General features: G+C 41.8%; 1 long non-coding RNA gene across 1 annotated transcript in view; it reads left to right on the forward strand.

Moving 5' to 3' along the window:
• The window catches only part of LOC115289109, a 79,936-nt gene extending 67,342 nt beyond the window's left edge, over positions 1 to 12,594 (forward strand). The window contains exon 2 of the long non-coding RNA XR_003907383.1: positions 11,853 to 12,594. This is a non-coding gene — a long non-coding RNA (uncharacterized LOC115289109). The remainder of the gene's footprint in view (positions 1 to 11,852) is intronic.
• Positions 12,595 to 16,479: the final 3,885 nt, after the last annotated feature.

Genomic DNA, 16,479 nt, shown 5'->3' on the forward strand with positions numbered 1-16,479 from the left:
AACCAGCAAATGAGCCTCAGGCTCCTTCATTCAACAGACATTTATTTCGTTTCTACAATATTTTAGGAACTAACTTTAGAGAATAAGGATAAAGGAATAAGGGGAACAGATATGTAAACAAAATCAATAAAGGGTTACAGGTATTATGGTAAAAGTTTATATGGAGTACAGGAGGGGCACACTTCCATATAGGAAGGAAGGAGCGATGACAGGGGTCTTAACTGAGTCTTGAAAGACATGGGGTCATCAGGGGGCTGTTGCAGTTGATGACCAGGAGTTTGTATGTCTACAAACTTCTTGAATTGGGCAGGAGGGGAATGCCAGGTGTATTGAGAGCAGGACAGACCTCTGGGGACAGACAAGTGGGGAAACAGGAACATGGGGAGGCTTTGAGAGGATGATGGGCTGACTGCTCGTTGTTCGGGAACCACTTTTAACAGAGCCTGAGTGCATTTTCTGAACAATATCTTAAAGCATCTTCAAACTGGGGTTTTAGGAGTGCTTTCCAGGAGCTCCGGTGGAATGGGAAGGGAATCCAGTTCCAGATCCTTAACTTCCATAGGGATTTTTCCTGACTGCCCTGCTAAAAAGCAGGTGATTGAACCATTCTCCCAGCAGCTCGTGCTGTTTCTTCTCTCCCACAATCACCTCCCATGTTTTCCACAGGCAAACAGGGACTCCTTGCTTTTTGAAATCTCCCTGTGATGTGCTGCCCCAGGGTGTAACCCCAGAGGCACCAAATAAAGGGATTCTTTGAAACATCAGTTCCAGGGACCTCCTTTAATGATTAATCAAAGGACCGTAAACCTGCCTTCTGGTGGTGTATCTTAAATGCATTTCTCTTAAAGGTAAAACACCGTGTTAGACAAGGGTATTTTGGCCCATTTTGTGATGTTTTGAATCCTAATATATTACACAGTGAGGAAGTTGGAGTGAAGGTAACATTACTTTAATTATCGATCTTGCTTCTTCTGTCCCCAGACTAATGAATCTCTCTTGGAGGGAAATTCCCAAAGAAAGAAGCAAAGAGAGCATGAAAGAAATCCTGAAAGCTAAAATGGCTATTTTTGAAGGTTTTACATAAGCAATTCCTTTCAACCATTCTCACCCTCATTCTAGGGTGCCTCATTAGCTAGAAATTCACATGTAATTAGTGGAACCAATTAGTGATGCTGATTCTTTTCATCTTTTTTGAGATTACCAAGATATTCAAGATACATTTAACAAATATATGGGTAAAACATGTGTGATTTATTTTCAATTGCTCTGAGTCAATAAAATATTAAAAATGCATATTATCAAATCAAATCAAATCATGGATTAAGTCTATTGCTTTCTTTCTTCATCTTATTAAATACTTAATATTTTATGTTACCTACTAATAAAAATACAAAGTTATATGATGAACTGATTGTTTTCTTTAGTAGTGTATATCTTTCTCAGTCATTGAACAGATATGAAAAGTTTGATTACAATGTTTAATAAATTATTTCTGATTTTTAAACGTGGAATTTTATGTATTTTTTTCCCCCAAAACCTGACCACCAGAGTCTGAGAACACATGCACACCCTGGAAGAATAGTATTATTTTGATCATACTTCTTGCTTTGTAAAAAACTTACGGTTTTTGCTACTCATTAGTTTCTGCTATTACAAATTAAGGAAACAGAAACAGCATATTGATTAATCATCTTGTTCTACAACTTTCTTTTTTAAAAATTTTAAACAAGGTTTTACATATTTATTTAAGTAATATCTACACCCAACATGGGACTGGAAATCACGACCCCGAGATCAAGAGTCACATGCTCTTCCAACCGAGCCAGCCAGGCACCCTGTTGTTTTATAACTTTTAAAACCAGGGATAATTAATTACACAGGTTTATATCACTTTAATATTGACTTGGTTATTTCCCATATATAGAATGGGCTCATCTAAGGTCCAAAGTTTTAGCATAAACATAAAAGAAACATAATGATATTAAATTCTTTTATCAGAAATTATTGCATGGGTAAAAACATATTGGGATTACCACAAGTTCTATTTTTTCCAAACCTTTTTTTTAGTATATTGGTTTAAACAGGAGGTTCTGAGTGACTAAGTAAAGGGTACATTTGTTAGTCAGTTGACAAGTCTGAAAAAATGCATTTTTTCTATACTTTTCAGAAAATAAAAAAACAAATGACTATTGCAAGAGAGCAGCTTTCTAATTTGTTACTTTCAAGTACATTAAAGAAACTATTTGAGTTGCCTGTCACCTGTTGATTATTAAAAATGCTTTGGAAAATGGGGCGCCTGGGTGGCTCAGTAGGTTGAGTGCCCGACTCTTGGTTTTGGCTTAGGTCATGATCTCACGGTTTGTGAGAGCCCACATTCAGCTCTTTGCTGACAGGATGGAGACAGTTTGGAATTTTCTCTCTCCCTCTCTCTCTGGCGCCCCCCCCCCACTTGCTATCTCTGTCTCTCTTTCAAATAAATAAATAATCTTTAAAAAATGCTTTCAGAAGGATATCATTGTTCCTTGGCATGTAACTCAGGAATAGTTCAAAGAAGTAATGTTCTAATAACAAAATTCCTACTTCTAGCCACCCTCACACCGACAAGTTTCTTAGTGCTTACTACTATTACAATGAAGAACAGAACAGAATTGATTCCAAAATTCTATCTTTGTGGCAATGGACACATGAATTAATTGGAAAAATTAAGACTAATTCTTAAGAAATGCATTTCTTTTTATTTGGTGGGGAGCGCCTGGCTGGCTCAGTTGGAAGAGCATGTGACTCTTGATCTCAGGGCGGTGAGGTCGAGCTCCACTTTGGGCATAGAGATTACTTAAATAAATAAATAAACTAAAAAAAAAGAAATGTATTTCTAGTGACATTTTACTTTTTATGTAAATGTTTTTATGTTTAATGTTTTAATCAATTGTGTACTAAATAATAATATAGTAACAACTCACTTGAGAAATGTTTATACCATTTAGTCTTACCTAGGGTCACAAGAAAAATTGTTTAAGTTTATTGACTTATTTTGAGAGAGAGAGAGAGAGAGCGAACCAGCGGGAGAGGGCCAGAGTGATAAGAACAGAAGATCTAAAGTGGGCTCTGTGCTGAGAGCAGTCTGATGAGGGGCTCAGACTCACAAACCATGAGATCATGATTTGGGCCAAAGTCAGACACTTAACTAATTGAGCCACCCAGGCACCCCAGGAAAGTTTTTAAAAAAATTAAATTTAAGTTATATATTTGTTGTGAGAAGTATGGTATGGTGATGAGTAAGACTTTCAACTATAAAAATATTTCCTTAGGGCAAAAATCCTGTGGGAGAAGTAATCTCAATACAAGTTCAAGCAGAAAAAAGGATAAAAAATTCCTGTCCATTAAACACTAGGTTGTTAATGTTATTTTAAAAAGTTGTCAATAAGTGTATACAGTAAAATTAATTATTTTAGTGTGCAGTTTTAAGAGTTTTCCTAAATGCATAGAGTCATTTAATCCCCACCACAATACAAGTTCCGAGCCCACCCATCCCTGCCTTCCCGTTCCTTCCTTTGCCCGTCCACAGATAACCGTTCTGCTAAACTCCCCACCCCTGCAACTACTGATCTGTCCCAAGTCACTATAGTTTTGCCTTTCCCAGAAGGTCACACAAATGGATCGTACAGTGTGTGTCCTTTCACGTCTGACTTCTTCCATTTAACACAGTGCTCTGGGGATTCGTCATGGTCTCGTGGGTACTAGTTGTGCATTTCTTTTCATTGCCTGGTTGTATTTGATCGTATGAGGTGCCACAGTTGGTTGATCCATTTGCTACAGAACATCAGGGTTGTTCTCAGTTTGGATTATTAAGAGTTAGCCTCTATAGACATAGTTTTTCATTTCTCTTGGTTGAGTACTAAGAAGAGGATTCTTGGTTTATATGAAAAATGTGTATTTCAGAAACGATCAAATTGTTTTCCAGAGTGGCTGTACCATTTTGTGTTCCCACCAGCAAGGTGGTTTTTTTTTCTTTTTCAATTTTAATTCTAAAGTGTGTAGTAGTGTATCATTGTGGTTTTAATTTGCATTTACTGGTTGGCGAATGATGTTAAGGATCTTTTTGTGTGATTACTTGACATCCATGTATTTTTAGTGAAATGTCTGTTCAAGGCCTGTGCCAATGCTTAATTGGGTTGTTTGTTTTTATTATTACTGAGCTTTAAGAGCTTTTTAAAATGTATCTGCAATATAGATCCTTTGCACGGGATTGTGTTGACTCTGTAGATCAATTTGAGAAGAATTAACATCTTACGAATGTTGTTTTCCAACTCATGAACACTGTATACCTCTTATGTCTTCATGTATACCAGATCTTACCTGACATCACTTGCCTTTTATTATTTTCAGCACATGGGGATGGCATACACTTTGTTAGACCTGTACCCATGTATTTGTTATTGGAAATGGTGTTTTTAAAAATTTTAATGTTTAAGTGTTCATTGCTAGTATATGGAAGCCTATTGATTATGTACCTTGGGACCCAGCTAAACTCATTTACTAGATCTAGGAGTATTTTAGTAGATTATGTGGAATTTTCTATGTAGATGGTCATATTATCTGTTAATAGAAAAATTTGTATTTTCATCTTTCTAATCTGTATGCTTTTTATTTCTTTTACTTGCCTTATTGTAGGAACAAGGACTTCTGGCACAGCACTGAACAGGAGAGTTGAGAGTGGTCATCCCTGTCATTCTCCTGATCTTAAGGAGACAGGATGCACCTTAAGGATGATTAAGTGTGACACTAGGTGTAGGATCTTTCGTGAATGCCCTTTAGCTGGTTAAGAAAGTTCCATTCTGAGGCACCTGAGTGGCTCAGTTGGTTGAGCATCTGACTTCTGCTCAGGTCATGATCTCATGGTCCATGAGTTCGAGCCCCACGTCAGGCTCTGTGTTGACAGCTCAGAGCCGGCAACCTCCTTCAGCTTTTGTGTCTCCCTCTCTCTCTGCCCCTCCCCTACTCGTGCTCTGTTTCTCTCTCTCTCTCTCTCTCTCTCTCTCTCTCTCTCTCTCAAAATAAATAAAGATTACAAAAGATTTTTAAAAAGTTGCATTCTATTCCTACTCTGCTGAGAGGTTTTATCAGAATGAACGTTGAGTTTTGTCTAATGACTTTTCTGATTATATTTTTCTTCTTTAATCTGTTGATAGATTTTTGGATGTTGAACCAGCCCACACTCCTGGGATAAACCTCTCTTGGTCATGATGTATTACTCCTCTTCTAAAATTTTTGGAGGATTTTTATGTCTGCATTTGTAAGGACACAGGTCTGAATCAAACTGACTCCATGACAGGTTTTAAGTTTCCCCTCTGACCTTGGAGGCCTAGGTGTCAGTTTCTCAGAATCATTAGACAATAGAAGGGCACACATTGCCCAAGGAAGGAGGGACAATCCTTGTAACACCCAATCAGGAAAGGCCAGCTAACACCTTTAACATTTCTAAGGGCGGGTCTAAAGATAGAAGCTATAGATAATCACCTATTGCTCCTATTGCTTGAGGCTCATCATGCCCTACGTGAGGGTCCTGGGCCCACTCTGTAATTGGTCAATACTCTAAACGTTGTGATTGGCTCCCGCCAAAAGTATCAATGTATGGTTGAAGTTACTGCCAATATTGATAGGCGATAATGATTGGACCCCTGTACCTGTGTCACGGTTTCCTGTAACTCCCGCTTCCCAAGCTCATAAAGGCCCTACCGCACCTTTGTTCTGGGCTCTCCGCAAGGATCCACTGCGTTGATGAAGTCTGTGAGCCTGAGCTTATAAGCCCGTCATAATAAAGCCCTTTGCTTTTGCATGTGTGACTCGGTCTCCCTGGCGGTCTCTGGTTTTTGAGGACAATATTGGAAACTTGGGCATAACACATTTATAAGAAATATTGATCTGTAGCTTACTTTTTTGTACTTACTATCTTTGTCTGATTTGAGTAGCAGGGTAGTGGAGACCTACAAAATGAGTTGGGAATTGTTCGATTTTCTTATTTTCTCTTAAAGATCTCATGTAGAATTGGTATTATTTTTTTCCTTAAATGTTTGGTGTCATCAATCTGTTTGATCCCAGAAAGTTCTTTGATAGAAACTTTTAAACTAAAAATTCAATTTCTTTACTAGAAATAGGATTATTCAGGCCATCCATTTTGTGTGTGTGTAAGCTTAAGTAGTTTATGTTTTTCAAGGAATTGGTCCATTTCATCTAAGTTGTTGAATTTATCAGCATAAAATTATTCAGAGTATTTCCTTATCTCTTTAATGTTGTAATGATATTTCCTCTTTCATTTTTGACAATGGTTCTTTTCATCTCTTTATCTTGATCAGTCTGGTTAGACATTTTTCAATTTTGTTGATGTTCTCAAAGAATCAGCTTTTGTTTATCGATTTTTCTCTATTTGTCTATTTTCAGTCTCGTCAGAAAATGTTCTTATTTTTGCTACTTCCTTCTCGTTTTGGGTTTGAATAGTCTCTTTATTTACTAGTTTCAAAAGATGGAAGCTTAGGTAATTGATTTGAGACTTTCTTATTTTCTTTCTTTCTTTCTTTTTTTAAAGAGCAGTCTTCTTTTTTTTTTTTTTAATGTTTATTTTTGAGAGAGAGAAACAGTGCCAGCAGGGGAGGGGCAGCGAGAGAAGGAAACACAGAATCTGAAGCAAGCTCCAGGCTCTGAGCTGTTAGCACAGAGCTCAGTGATGACGGACCCTGCTTCAGATTCTGTATCTCCTTCTCTCTCTGACCCTCCCGTGCTCACACTGTCTCTGTCTCTCAAAAATAAATAAAAAACATTAAAAACATTTAAAAAATTTTCTTTATTTATTTTGAGAGAGACAGAGACAGTGTGAGTGGGGGAGAAGCAGTAAGAGGGAGAGAGAGAGAGAGAGAGAGAGAGAATTTCAAGCAGGCTCTGTGCTACCAGCACAGAGGCCAATGTGGGCCTTGAACCCATGAACTGTGAGATCATGACCTGAGTAGAAACCAAGAGTCAGACACTCAACTGATATAGTCAACTAGGCTCCCCTTATATCCATATCTTTAAACTCAGATTTTCAAATCCAATATTCTTTTCAAACACTCCACCTTTGGTCTTGATATTGTAGCAGGCATGTGAACTTGCTTTAGGGAGCAGTAGGCAAGGGGCATATTCTAGTGGGAGATCCTTGGTGGGACATACATGGCGAGTCTCTAGGTGTACTTAGTAGGATATGGTGGCCAGGAGGATGGGAGAGCATTCCAGTAGACTGATGACTGGAATCTGCTGGAAGAACAAAAGGGGGTACTTAGAGAGTACCCTGCTTGGGTAAGGGAACTCCCAGGCACACATGGGAAAGCACTTGTATGCCCTTGGCCTCATGTCTGATGCCAGGTGCTGCCCTTACTCTGTGCCTCTTGGTAGTAGGGGTGCTCACAGGAGAGAGTCATGAAGAAGCTAATTTGATCCCCCCCAGCAGCTATATTCATCAAGGGTCCTCCCTATGCAAAAAGGTCTGCCTTTATTTTTCTCGGCCATTTCAGGAGAAAAGCCTGATTTAGTGATGGGAAGGGGGAGGGGTTCTGTGGGTGAGAAGGGCCATGCCTGGGGGGCATCTGGGCTGCAGCCTGAGCCACAGAGATCAGAAGGGATGCAACTGAATTTCCCACATGTTTTGGGACATTTCCTATTTCTGATATTTGGCTCAGAGAATTTTGGTGCTGAGAGGTATACGAAAGCTGCAGGTTAGCAAATGTTCAGAGTGCAGATCCCTGGTCCATCACCTGCTGTTGTGGCCTCAGGCCTCATCAACAGTGTCTAGGCCCTGCTGCCTAATCTGTAAAATGGGGGTAGTAGTACTCATGTTGGTGGGTTTCCTGTGGAACCTGGTAAAGGCACCTTCATCTGCGGTTTTCCTTGAGGGCTAGGGCTTTGCATCACCAGTGACTAGCAGAGAACTGCACTTACCACAGGGCTGCTCACAACACGGTTGCTGACTGTTAAGTGGCCATAGGGAAGCGGTAGGTGTTAGTGGGTCAGCCAAAACCAAGTTCAAATCCTAGCCTCACTATTTATTGATTGTGTGAGTCATTTGATTTCCTCCATCTCACTTTCCGTGTCCCAACTAGGCAGCATGCCGTATAGTTTGCTGTGAAGATTAAGGGAGGAAATTCATGGGTGGTGAACAAATACCGCAGTGATGACTTGAGAGAAACAGCACTGACTGTGGAGTCAGGGGGTCTGGCCCCAAGTCCCTGGTCTGATAAATTACCAGCCCTCTGATCTTGGACAGGCCATCCGAACTTAACCTTTCTGAGCCTTGTTTTCTCATCTGTCACATAGAGATGTTAATGCTTCGTTGTCTCAGGACTGTTGTCAGTCTGTTGTTGGGATTGAGGGTCCTGAGGAAGTGATGTATGGGTAGGTGTGACATTCATGAGGCACTAACAGAATATGAAGAATTATTATACTCGGAAACAAAAAAAGAATTATTATACTCTGACCCATGTTTCCTCTGAGACCACCTGAGTCTTCTGCAGGATGTCTGAGACCCGCAAGGGGCTCTGAGGGTGCAGTCCATTCCTTCCTTTGCAGGGACGTTTCTTTTCATGAGCGTCTGCTGCCCCCTGGTGGGTATTATCACCGCATTGCAACAAACTTTCCGGGTGTTTTGGCTGCGGACATCTGCGGAAACAAACGCCGCGCCCCCTGATATCTGAAATTGCACAGTCGCTTTTGGGGCTGGAGGTTCAGCACATTTGGGGCAAGGAGGAGACAGGCTTCTCCTACTCCCAGTGTGGAGAGGTTTTCCTGCAGAGGAGCCTGCGGTCTGTCAGGTGGCTGGGAGTCGTGGCCACACTGCGGTGCCACCCTGCAGCCCAAGGGGTCCTGGAGGGTCCAGCTGCCACCCTCCAAACACCTTATGGCTGTGGCATTTTTCTGCTGGAAGGAGGGATGTCTGGTAGGTGCTGTTTTGGGATCCAGGTACTCCTAGCTGTTGAGCTCCTTTGTAGCCCACAGAGGGTACATTCAGCCTTTCTGTCACTGCGGAATTTATTTCTCATCCCAGAGACGAACATTTACTAGTCCTTGTCCCAATTACAAAAGTGCCTTGTGTTTTATTGCCAAAATTTTGGAAAAGCTCAAAAACAACTATAATATCTTAGATAATCAATGTCAACATTTAAACTTTTTTGTTTTATTTAAAAATTGTTAACTGTGGAAAGTTTGAAAGGATGACAGAATGAATACCCGTGTATTCATCACTAGATTTGCCCATTGTTACCATTTCACCACACTCCCTTCAAATCCTGCTCCTATGTTTTTGTGTGCTGAGCCATTTGAAAGAAAGTTGCAGAAATCCTAGCACTTTCCTCTCAAATATTTAGCAGGCATTTTGTAGAAGTGAGGAACTTCCTACACAGCCACGACATTCTATCACAATAAAAAATTTCACAATTTCATGATACATCTAACCTATATACTATATTCAAAGTTTCAGGTTTCTTCAATCGTCCCCAAAATGTTGTGTGTGTGTGTGTGTGTGTGTGTGTGTGTGTGTGTGTGTGTGTGTTTTAAATTTGAGCGCCAATCAAGGTTTATACATTTTATTGGTTGTTATGTCTTTAGTGTTTTTAGTGTAGCCCACCTCCCGTGCTTTAAATTTTTTTCATATTGGAATTTTTCAAGAGTCCAGGTCTGTTGTGTTATGGAGTGTCCCACAGCTGGATTTATCAGATTGTTTACTCATGATTGGATTCAGGTTAGACATTTGTGGTAGGAATCCTTCGTCAACATCATATGCTCCTTTTTGTATCACATCAGGATGCTACTGATGTTGGATTATATCACTGCCTTTTAGTGGCGCTGTGCATCTGAATCACCCAAAGAGCTTTTTCCCAATACAGATTCTTGGGTTTCACATCTGGAGTTTCAATTTCATTGGTCTGGGGTGCACTCAGAACCTCTGATTATTTAGAAGCCTCACATGGATTCACTTGGGGGATGGTTGGGGTTGAAACCCATGGGAGCACAGCCTTCCAGTCTCTCTCCTTTGTGAATCTGCACTGTCCATCCATATGCTGTTTAAGCTCTAAACATTTATTAAGTCATAAAGATAGAGAAAAAAAGACTTTTTAATTTTTAGTATTAAAAATTTCACTCATGCAACTGATTTTAAGCAGCACTAAAAAAACTATATTCAAAGGTGTTGATGTTAAGTACATTTAAAAACTCAATTTGATGTTTTTCAATGATTCAGAGTATTTGTGGTGAGACAGCTTAAGATTTGCTCCTTCCACTTTTCATTCTTCTTATTGGGCAGTTATAGGCTTGATGTCGATTCTTTTGTTAACTTGGAAATTTAACATGCATATTTAACTTTAATTCACAAATCAGAGACTTTACTTTTCTCTCAAACCAACTCAGTGTGTGAAGATGCTTTAACTCTAACTATCCCCTCTTGACTTCTATGCCATTGTTGTGCACTGTTGTCCAACATTTTACTTCTGTCTTATGTCTGGACGCCCCCAAATTAGAGATGATGACTATTATTTTACATATCAGTGTTTGGATAGATTGTATGTTAACAATCTTACTTGCTTTCTTGGTTCCTTCTTGCAATTCAGACATTAGTTTTCTCACTGAGGATCTGTTTATTTATTTATTTTTTACCGAGGATCTGTTTATAGCAAACTCTGCTTTGCTTTGTCTACCCATTTCTTGATATCACTTTATTCTTGAAGGACAGTTTTGCTTGGCATTAAATCTAGGTGGATGGTTATTATCTCTAAAGTTCAATTCCTTCATCTATTAGATATGGATATTAAATATCATCCTTAATGACTTCATCAGGAGGTTCTTGGGAGAACCGTATGACTTAACAACTAAAAGCTTTAAACAATGAACGTCAAACGTTTGGTTTCTCCTCTGTTTCATGAGAAAACCTTGGAAGTTGCGTAAGACATCACTGACTTTTCCAGCAAACAGGATCTTTGCCAAAATGTCCTAGCACAGTGTTTCTCAATCTTGTTTTTGTTATGTCCCTATAAAGAGACTTCTTAGATATATTTTCCTAATTCCTCTCCCCTGTAAAATTTAATACAGATGTATCTATTATGTACTTATGTATATCTGTGCTTTATTCACAAAAAGAGGAAAGATTATTTATCCACCTACCCTGAGAGCTAATTTTTGCTTCCTCTTCAGGGCCATATCACCCTTGCTGAGAATGCATGTCTAGTGGCATTAGAAAATTAGCATTTTAAAACGACAGTACTAGGGCGCCTGGGTGGCTCAGTCGGTTAGGCCTCCGGCTTCGGCTCAGGTCAGATCTCACGTTCGTGGGTTCGAGCCCCGTGTCAGGCTCTGTGCTGACAGCCAGCTCAGAGCCTGGAGCCTGCTTCGGATTCTGTGTCTCCTTCTCTCTCTGCCCCTCCCCCTCTCATGCTCTGTCTCTCTCTGTATCCAAAAAAAAAAAAAAAAAACAAACAAAAAACCCCCACAGTACTGCCCAAGGGTTAAAGGATCAAGCTTTGGAACTGAGCAGACCTGCCAGGGAATCCCTGCTCTGTCACTGACTCTCTCTGTCACACTGGGAAGTTATTTAACCTCTCTAGGCCTGTTTTAGGCGGAAATATGGTGATATGGTGATAGTAATTAAATGAGAATTTACTACAGTGCCTGGAATATAGTAACTGCTCAATAAATGCTAGTGATTCACAAACATTTCCAAGACAGTCTGTATTTATTAACACTTTTATTATTTTGTTGTAAGAACTACACATACATGTTTTAAAATATTTAGACATTAAAGAAAAAGCAGTTATCTAACTCTACCCTCTCTTTCTTTCTAGACCCAAGAGGAGACCCCAGAGGAAAGAAAAGCTGGTGGAGGTGCCTGGCTCGGTGGCCTATTGAGAAAGAGCTGTCCCTGAGGAGCCTGATGGGCGTCCTGGGGCTGGGGAAGCAGACAGAGGTCCTGAAAGGACAGTTGTCAGGGCAGCTACACAAAGGCCATCACCAGGGTCTAGCTGGAACACAGTGGGGGAAATCCCCCAGAGGTCTGAGAACAGTAGCCTGCAGTACTTTCTTTACCTTCTTCTAGGTCAGTGATTGTCAAAATGTGGTCCCTGGACCAACAGCATCACTTGAGAATTTATTAAAGCTGCAGATTATTTGGGCCTCACTCCAGATCTTCTGAATCAGAACCTCGGGGGCTGGAGCCCAGTGATTTATATTTTTGCAAGCTCTCCAGATGATTCCGAGGCACTCTCACATTTGAAAACCATTGCTGTGGGACAAGTGTTCCTTCTCACGATGTCCTGTGGAAGGCAGGATGCAAAAGTTGGCTAAGAGACGGGCCAGCTGAATTCCCCCCCCAGCGCCTACTAAAGAGAAGCAGGGGTTGGAAATTTAGATGGCTTTGAGCCAGAAGTCAACTGTGAATGTCTGAACATTTCTTAGAGACCTCTAATGAGGCTGGATTCTGCTCCAAAGAAGCTGTTCCTTAGAGGTCAGTTTGAAGCTGAACTGAACACAACCACCAACAAAAATAAAGGAGTTTGCCTATGTGCTGGAGGGGATTTCTCCACAGAATATTAAGTGTTCTTTCTATATGAAAACAGAAGGTCAAGGTCATGCCAATGTGTGGCTTAGAGAGTACATTGTATGTTTTGGCCCCAAATATCTCATGAGAGACCAAAGTTAATTTTGTGCCAGTCAACCTGATCCAGTCAGAAGAATGTTCTAGTAATTTATAAATGTATCACTCTAAAGATAGTTGAGCCAATGATAGACTTTAATTCCTCTACTTGGTTCTTAAAAGGGAACAGTGGAATTTAATTCCTTCCACTTATTTCTAAACGTGGGGGAAGAGAGATTGGTCAGTTAAGGATTAGGCCAGGTTACATATAATAGGAAACCTAAAATAGCAGCGACTTACACATGTGAATAAAATAAGAGTTTTATTTTCTCACAGCAAAGAAGTCTGCAGGTAGGCAGTTCATGGACACTGGTTATCAAGATTCAGGCTGCTTTTATGTTTCTGCCCCATTGCCCTAACTTGTGACTGCCATCCTCGGTGAAGGTCACCTTATTCCCAGAAAGCAGGATTGAGGAAAGGAATTAGGGGAGAGAAGGAAGAGGGATGGAAAGAAAAAAAAGTCTGGCAGCTTTCACTGTGCCTCCCAGGGAAGCCTGGCATGGAACTATTTCTTGGCCAGAAAACCGGCTGCAAAGAAGCCTGAGAAATATAGTCTCATCCTGAAAGGCAATGATCCCAGCTGGAAATCAGGGTTTTGTTACCAGGGAAGAAAGAGAAGTCTGGATAGTAGGGTAAGCAGATAATAACCCAGGCCGCGTGTGAGACTGATTCTGAGGATGCTCAGGATCGCCAAGGGATTGGGGAAAGAACACTTGTAAGGGCTGAGATGTGGTGAGAGCCTCCAGCAATAGCGTCAAGATGATGTCCTGAGACACGATCTTGTTTTTCTGCCTTTTTTTTTCCCCAGCAGAGAGAGGGAGGTGTCAGGCTGAGCTTTGCCCCAGGAGCAGCCCCATCCATCCCAAGGAGGAGAGTTCAGGGCTTTTTACTGGCTCCCTTCTTCCTCCCCTCATTCTCTGACAGTTGTGCCCATAATGTGCTCCCCCTTCCTCCATTTATGTGTCCTGGATCCTCACTCCCCTTCTTCTGTTTTCATTTGGCAAATGGAGAAACTGAGGCTCAGGAGAGGGAAGCAGCTTCCTGGTTGCAGAGCTACATTTTGGAATTGGGTGTCTGAGGATCCCCTATGTCATGATGGGTGCCCATGACTTCCTTGCATTCCTTCTGTCTCCAAGATGAGCCTGAGAGGGATGGGCTGGGAACTCTGCTAGGGTTTCTTGGGTGTCTTAATGAGATAGGGCGCATTTGACAACAGACAAGTGTGCCTATTTGTGGTGGGGAGAGGTTACAGTGCAATAAATTCTTAGGGGGCAGAGGGTGTGAGGGCCCTGGATGGGGTAGATACAAGGGCAGAGGTGCAGAGAAATCTCCAGTTTTGGGGAGATGCTGTCTCAGATAGGCCCTTGGACTCCAATACCACTGAAGGGTAGCCCCAAGCAGACATTCTCTCAGCCTCACAGTGGCAGGGGGCCCTCCACAGGTTGGTGGAGCCTTGAACTCGTGATTTGGAGAACTTTGGAGCCAAGTGGAAACTCCTGACCATCGGGACCTCATTTCCTGGTGACTTGATAGGCCTGGAGACTGTTCAGAGTCTGAGCAATCAAAGCTCAGAGGGAGACCCAATAGAATTTGGTTTTAAACATTTGAATGTATGATGATAGGGCAATGGTTAAATAAGTTTAGTTCTATGAAAGACTGTGCAGTAACTAAAAAGAAATAGAGATATAGGCATAAAAAGGTCTCTGAGATGTATCATTAAGTGAAGAAAGCAATTTGTAGAACAAATTTAAAAAGACAATAAAGCCAACTTTCTTCCAAATGCACATGTTATGAAACTGTACCAAAAAGATTGTTTAGGATTCCAGCAAAACAGTAACTTCTCTGAGCCTCATATAGTTGTTGTGAATCTTAAATGAGATAAAATGTGAATATGCTTTGCAAAACTTCAAGTGGGAGATGAGCGTAAGGTAGACGGTATGAATCTATACTGTGCGACTACATTCTTGTCCTTGCTCCCAAAGTGAAATTGGGATAAGGGAGAAAGGAAAAAATGGAGAGCTGACTGAAGGACAGACACCGTTCTAAGCACTTGTCATGCATTACTTGCATATGCCACAACCCTGTGAAGTAGGTATTATCATCAGTCATCCCTGTTTCACAGTTGAGGAGCTAAAGCACTTTCAGAGTAATTTCCATGGTCATTCAGCTAGCAATCTGCAGTCACAACTTGAACCCAGAGTGCTGCTCTCAATTGCAGAAACACGTTGAAGCACCCTGGACACATTCATAGTCTTATGCATGGATAAAGCTTTTCGCCATCATCTGAAAATGACTATCTGAAACTGATTCTAAACACTATTAGGTGCTTCGTACACACTTCTGCCAGGCACAGGAATATAACAGTGGCTAACATTTTTGGACCACTTGCTGTGTGCAAGACACTCTTCTGATTGCTTTACAAGCATTGATTTAATGCACATTTAATGTACATTTTATGCTGGGGACGGACCATTATCCCCGCTTTGCAGTTGAGAAAAGTGCTGTGCAGAGTTTACATGCAATGTAAAGTTCCGCATGCCCAATGCAAATATGTTTACGATGTGGTCTCTACCTTCAGTTAAGTGTGTGACAGAGTAATAAATAAAATAATGCAGTAAATGCTGCAGTGTAATATTCTGAAAGTTTCAAAAGCGCTCAGACAAGACCAGTCCCTGCAATGGGGTGGTTTGACATTTTCTGTGTGTCCCGGTAAGCGGAGATGCGCGCGATTAAGACAGGGGGCACTGCTCGTGCAGGGCCTGGGATGAAGGAGTGGGCCCCAACTTGAACTTGTGGGTCATAACCGAGCCCCCTGCCAGCCAAAGAAAGGTGGTGGTCGGTGTCTGTGGCGCGAGCCCGGAGCCGACTCCGCACCCCCACAGCCCTCATGTCCCCGCAGGGCGGGACCCACACGCGGCTCCTGGCTCCGGCCGGGAGGAACCCAGTCTCGTCGTGCGTGACCAGCGAGCGTCAAGCTGCGCTCCTCATAGGCTGAGATGGTAAGGGACCGCCCCTGAAGGCTGAGCGCTGATTGGTGGAAGCGATAGACGCGTAAAGGGGCTATCGGGATTGGTTGCCGCCTTCACCGCCGTAGAAGGACCGGGCGGAGACGCCTCACCCAGAGAATTTTTCAGGTAAAAAAGAAGCCCTATCTTTCCGCTACAGACTCTTGTGGGGAATTTCCGTCATAGGTGCGTCATTTTACATCTTTTTTTGGTAAAAAACCCAAATGTCCACTAAGAGAATTATCTAGTCATCCTCTAGGGCTGTTCCCGCGGGGAGCGCTGAGCCGTCAGCCAAGTTTCTAATTGGTTGCTCTGGTTGGGGCTCGCGCCGCCCGGGGAGGGATCCTTGTTCCCCTATGTTCCTCCAGCGTTGGGCGGGCGGCGCCCCCTGGTGGTTTTCCGGGGTAACTAATGCCTGGCGCTCGGTGTACTTGGCTCCCGGGACCTCTAGCCTTTTGACACCCCCTGGTCGATTCCAGCTTTTACCTTAACTCCGTTTCCTTATTTCCTGGATGTGCTTCATCTGTAAAATGGGGATAATAATGTCTAGCTCAAACGGTTGCTATGAAGTCAGTGAATTACTATGCTTAAGGTTCTCACAGGCACAAAACAGGTGCATAATAAACGAAAACAGGTGGAGATCTGTGAACTGATTAAGAATGCATGATCATTGATTCCCAGCCTTAGCCTCTTTCTATTTCCTAACCTGTACGTGAGACTAACAATAGCACCTACTTCATGGAATTGTGGGTTAACTGAAATACTATTGGTAAG

This window comes from Suricata suricatta, chromosome 4 (genome assembly GCF_006229205.1).
Source record: "Suricata suricatta isolate VVHF042 chromosome 4, meerkat_22Aug2017_6uvM2_HiC, whole genome shotgun sequence".
NCBI classification, from domain to species: domain Eukaryota; kingdom Metazoa; phylum Chordata; class Mammalia; order Carnivora; family Herpestidae; genus Suricata; species Suricata suricatta.